The sequence below is a fragment of the Phascolarctos cinereus genome, unplaced genomic scaffold (genome assembly GCF_003287225.1).
Source record: "Phascolarctos cinereus isolate Bilbo 61053 unplaced genomic scaffold, phaCin_HiC Scaffold_5;HRSCAF=322, whole genome shotgun sequence".
Taxonomy (NCBI): domain Eukaryota; kingdom Metazoa; phylum Chordata; class Mammalia; order Diprotodontia; family Phascolarctidae; genus Phascolarctos; species Phascolarctos cinereus.
Window position 1 is genome coordinate 148,047,699 of NW_027555958.1, and position 6,364 is coordinate 148,054,062.

Below are 6,364 nucleotides of genomic sequence, written 5' to 3' on the forward strand. Positions count from 1 at the left end.
GAAACTAAGGCAAACAGAGGTTTAGGTGACTTGATCAGGGTCACAAAGCCAGTCAGTATCAGGGCTCAGATTTAAACTCAGGTCTTCCTGACTCCAGGCTCAGCACCCTATCCAATCTGCCTCAGGAGCCAGAGGAAGGCCAGAACTCTCCACTGGTAGTCTCAGGATATCAGACTAAGGGAAAGGCATGTTGAATGGACCTTTGGGGCTGGGAAGACAAGGTCAAGAGTCAAACAGGATGGGCACGAATAGATGACTCTATCCAGCACCACCGGAGTGCACTCCCAACTGATGAGATCACAGACTCATTTGAGCACATAAAGCATTGTAGGTATTTTCTCATAGACTTGCCCAGTAATACGTTTTTAGATAAACAAATAGCTAGTCTTCCCACAATTTCCCTAGAAACTTAGCTCATTCTTCTTTGCAAGTACAAATAATTACATTCACTTATTTCAGTCCTTGAAAGTGCCAGTCATAGGATGAATTTTCCCTGACACATTTTTCTCATTGATCTTCAACTGCATTTCATTCTTCTTTTCCCTATCCATAGCTGACCTCTGCCCCAGCTCAGATCTTAACAGTTTGCTAAAATATACATTCTGTTTACACTTGAGAAAATTGTCTTTCCTGTAAGAGGTTGTGCTAAATAGGCCTCACCAAGAGTTATTTTGTAATCAAAACAATAACACTTATTAAGAACCAATTACGTGCCAGATACTGTGCTAAATGCTAGAACAGAGCCACAGAACTGAGAGTTGGAAGTGGGCTCAGGAGCCAGCCAGGCCAGATTTTCCCTCTCATTTTACATGAGGGTAATTTGTTTTATTTCACAATTTAACAAACCTCAGCAAGAGCCAAAAGCCAGTCACATGGCTCTGGGTTGTTCTGACATCAGAACAAATTGCATTCTTCTGAAGCTGTGGGCCCATGCTTGGCTTAATTATAATACCTTAGTTTAGCTTAATAAATTCATATGAAAATGGGATGAGACTTGAATGCTGGATGGAATCATTTCTGTGAAGGAAAATACAAAAATTAAATGGAGCTTGGAGGAGGAGTGCCTCTTTCCCAAGGATCTCTGTCAATAGCTCTGACCCCTATTAAACTACACTTATTCCCTCATTTTAAAAAAAGCAGCTGATCTTGACCTAGGGTGGCTTAGGCTACAAATTAGAGGTCAAATAATTTGCTTAAAACACCTATTTAAGACCCTAATTCTTATATAAACTAAATACTCCCTTTCAAATCCAAGGGCTCATCTCTGACCAGAAAATTGCTAGTCCTTAAATGACTATAACACTTCACGTTTCAAATATGTCAGCTGTGTCGAGCAGAATCGATACCAGATGTTCTGCTGACTACGAGGAACTCCCATAAAGTCCCCTGGCTCTGTGTATCTGTAGGTTCAAGTTTGGATGGGTTAAAGCTGAGTACCCGATGGATAGCCATTGAAACTTAGCATCAGGAGACCCAGCTTCAGGCTGTGTTCATGCCACTGAATTAGTTATGTGACCTCAGGGAAACTGATGACTGACTTCAGCTTTATCATCTTTAAAATGAGAGGATTGTTCTAGATGAGAGGAGAGGGTTTCTTAACATTTTTGTGTGTCATGGACCCCTTTGGCACTCTGGTGAAGTCTATGAACCCCTTCCCAGAATAATATTTTGAAAAAGTTTCATAAAAGAAAATATCTAGTATTACAAAGGAAACTAACTATTAAAGTGAAATAACATCAAAATTTTTCTTAAAAATAAGTTTACAGGTTCCAGATGAAGGACTTCTGCTCTAGAGGGTCCCTAAAGTTCTGATATTTCTGTGAATCAATGAAATTGTCTGGTCTCTGCTTTGGGAGTAAATAAAAATTCAGACTGTACTGTTTGTAAAGTCACCAAGAAACCCAAAAAGAGAAATAAAATGCTTCAACCTTTGGAAGTTTAGAGAAGAGAATGCTGATCTCACTGTAGGGAGCTAGGCTGTTCTAGGGAGAAGCACAAAAACTCCCTTTGGGATATTTCACTTTTACTTCATTTTATTTGGCATTGCTCTTAAGCTGACAGTAATTTCCTGAAAATAAAGCCTTTATTTCAGTAACAGCCAATAGTGGAGTCCATTCCACTTTCCTATATGTATTGTCAAGCAAGTTGTTCAGCCTCCTAAGAAGAAAACTTTCTCCAGGGTCCTATTAAAGGGATTTTCTTCTTCCTTTAGAGCACTGAGACAAGGAATACAGCCTTCTCAGGGGTTCAAGTTGGGGTAGGAGGCTGGGCTTAGAGCAAGCCATTTAAATTCTGTTCCACCATCGTCATCTAAAACTGTTTATCAGATTCAATAAGATGAAGCAAGTAAATTGTGAGCTTACTTTCTGAACCAAAATTTGAAGCATGGAGTTCCTAGGATTTAGAGAAGGGACCTTAATGACCATCTAGTCCAACCCCATCATCTTACAGATGAGGAAAGTGAAGCTCAGAAAGATGAAGCAACTTGGCCATGGTCATATAACTAGTAAATGACAGGTGGGGGATTTCAACTGAGGTCTTCCTTATTCCAAATCCAATATTCTTTTCCACCACCTGGGTGGCAGGAGGAAGTATATACAACAGACTTTTAAGGTTAATCTGCATTATTAACATTCTCATCCTCACTTTCTTAAGTCTGTAAAATCAACAAAACAATTAAACAAGCCTTGATTTGTAGGTTTCAGATTTCCAAGGTGTATTTGTATATCAAAATTTAATGATCAGACAAGGAGGTGGTAGCAGCTGGCTCCAGCACACCTGCTGAACCCAGATATTTCTTATGCAGAATTTCATTAAAAGTGTTTTCTTAAAATCAGGACTGTTCATGAATTTAGCGTGTGTGTGTGTGTGTGTGTGTGTGTGTGTGTGTGTATGTGTGTGTGTCTGTAAAACAAAGTAGATACTCCCATTCTGTACCCCTCAATGCTTTGCAATCCAAAACACTGTTAGCATTGGTATAGAATGATTAATAATGGAATAAACAGCATTGAGAAAGACGAAATATTTATAATGTTCATAGATATTCCTTTATCCTATTGTGAGGTTTTTTTCTAGTCCTTAGGTCACTTCTGGGTCAGAAATCTATTTTGTCCATTGACACTTGAGAAGGAAAAGGTAGAAAAGAGGCAGATGCCTCACTTCCCCCAAATAAATAGAAAGACAGCTGTTGTTTTTGATGGGACACTAAGGAGATGATGTCTGATTATATTTCTTTCAATAGTCATTTGTCAAGAACCTGTAACTACATATCACTGTGGAGCTACAGCTTAGTCTTAACCAGCTGCCCAAGGCTCAGAGAAGGTTTGTTCTTCATCTATGGCTAGTTAAGTGTCAAGGACAGGTCTTAGAACCAGGTCTTCCTGACAGTAAGTCCAACATATTCTCTATTGTGCAATACTGCCTCTCACTTCCTTAGGGCTGCTAGGTTGTCCAGTGAATAGAGTGCTGGACATGGATTCTAGAAATCCAGAGTTCAAATCCTGCCTCAGACACTCACTAACTAGGTGACCCCAGGCAAGACATTTAACCTCTCAGCCTCAGTTTCCTCACCTGTAAAATAAAGATTATAATAACATCACCTTCCCAGAACTGTTGTGAGGATCAAATGATGTAGCTTATATAAACCATGCTTTGCAAACCTTGATGTGGTCTCATTATTATATAGCTCTTCAGGAGTTTACAGAGTTCTTACCTCACAAGAACCCTATGAGATAAGTAGTTTGTATTATTATCCCCATTTTACACATAGGTAAACTGAGGCTCAGATTACTGTGACTTGCTCTAGGTCATGCTATTAAGCACTGGATCCAGGTCTCCTGACTCTGTCTACACTAAACCTCAGTGCCTCTCAATAAAAGCTAGAGATTATTTAATATTTTCTTTTAAGGTTCATAAAAAAAACCTTTCCTATAACAATTTTGTGAGGTATGCCGTTTAAAAATTTTTATTCCTTTTTTGACAGGTAAGGCTCAGCAACTTTAAATGACATGCCCAAGACCAAACATCATTTAGTAAATGTGAGAGCCAGATTCACTAAAAAAATAAATAAATAAAAAATAAATAATATTACTGGATACCCATCTGTCCACAGGCTTCTTAGGATCTTAGACTTAAAGCCGGAAAGGACCTCAGAAACCATCCAATACAATCCTTTTTGTAGTCATTTTACAGATGAGAAAACTGTAGTAAGCATCAGAGACGGAGCTGAATGTAGGTCCTTTGGTTCCAAAGGACCTCTGTGCCACTCTCCCTCTCTGGAGATCAATAACAGAGGCCCTGCTTCCTCCCTTTTCCTCGACTGGTCCATGGAAACCCAAACTGAGAAATCCCTCTTCTGTTCACCAGCTATCAAGATAGGAGGAAGGAACTAATGTCTTACAGAGCCAGGGCCAAATGCCAAGCCAGGGGACAATAGAGAGATTGACTTTTTCTAGAGCCAAGAGACTGTTTCTCTTTCTCCACCCACATGAAATATGAGGGGGCAGGGAAGGGGGAAATTAGCAACGTCAGTAAGCTTTTTTTTTTTGTCCCCAGGCTTTGCCCTCTATTTGAAGCATGCTCTTTCCTCTCATTTGCCAAAAATATAGAATGTGGCTTGAGGAAATAACATTGGAAGCATTTTTATCTCAGTACTTGACAACAGGCTTTAGATTTCAACACAAGTCTCGAGAGGGAAAGTGGCACGATGTAGTCATTTATTTCTATCATAGTCAAAGCTCACCCTTTCTGCTTCTTGCATGAGAGTAAGCAGACACAACCCTAGTTTGTAGAATTTTCCTTACTTGTAGGAGTCCTGTCCACAAACCCTAGGGCAAAGAGTTCCATTGTCCATTTTTTTGCAAGCTTGCAAACTGAAAAGTGGAGATGAGGATGAGAAAAAGGGACAAGGAGACAGTGTGGCATGGTAGTTAGAAATCAGTATCTGGAGTGAGGATGACCTGGATTCAAATCCTGCCTGTGGCACTTATTAGCAATGTGACCCTGGGCAAGTCACCTAACCTTTCGACACCTCCATTTCCATATCTATAAAATGAAGGAGTCAGAGTCAATAGCCTCCCAGGTCCATTCCATGTCAATATCCCAAAAGTGTCTGTTTCCTCCTTGCTTGGTAAAGAAATGGCAAAGAATGCCCTATGAAACTTTCCTAAGCATTTATATATCTCCAAGAAAACAGACCCAAATGGGATTATTCAACAGGGCTGCATTAAAATGCAACTAAAGCCTTTTAATTTCAGAGGATGACATTGTATTTCCATTCTCTAGCACAGAAAACTGTAGTAATTGGAGTTCGAGCCTCTAAAGAGCCATTGTCTTTGTGAATATGTGAGATTTCTTTCAAACTCATATATATATATGAAATCCTTGCATTTTTATATGTTGACTGTTTTCCTTCCCTGGCTCCCTAGATCACCCTAGCTCCTTCACTGAACTTGTAAGAAGCCAGTCTGGGAGAGGAAGTGATTTCATTTGGGTGGAGAAGGAAAAAAAAAGGCTACAATTCTGAAGTCCCATGTACTGTAAGTCTAACACGGAGCACACAAAGAAACAGCTGCTGAACGCTCTAACTAAGCCTGATTGAACTGCAGCATCTTATCCTGGCAGCTGTTCTGGAATGGATTAGCCTGGGTGGAGCCTGAGAATAGAACTTGCCAAGAGCAGCAGGGATCAAGTCTTCTCACAAACACTGGAGTTTTCAGTCTTTATGGGCTCTCTTTCCTTTCAACTTTAAGAAGGAACAGAAGCATTGCTTTCCAGTTAGGTCTCAAGTTCTGGTTCTGTGCATCTAGTTCTGAGGGCCAACTTTCCTTGCAGAGGTAAAAGTCAGATGGGAGCAGAGGTTCATAATCTTTTTTAGTGTCATGGACCTCTAGCAGTCTGGTGAAACCAATGGACCCCTTCTCAGAATAATGTATTTAAATGAGTGATCTAAAATGCATATGATTACAAAGGAAACCAAGTACAGTACATTGAAATAGTTATGACATTTAAAAACCAAATTTGCAGACCCCCTGAAATCTATCCATGGACCCTTTAAGACCCCCAAATTAAAGGAACCTTCCCTGTACCTGAGCTGCTGTTTCCCTCTCTGATATGGCTACAGAATGTGCCATTTCTGAACTCAAAGCAGAAGAGTATGTTCATCCGCTAAATTCCCTGGAGACCCTTAGTTCAACATTTCTCTCCCAATGGTTATGTTTTCAAAAGCATAAAGACACAGTCAATCATCAAGGAAAGATATTTGGGAAGGCATATTCTAAGGAACTAGTCTTCATGTTAGATCTCATAGTTGCTTTTACTCTCTGGGCCTGGAGCCAAGCAGACTTAAGTTCAAATCCAGCCTCAG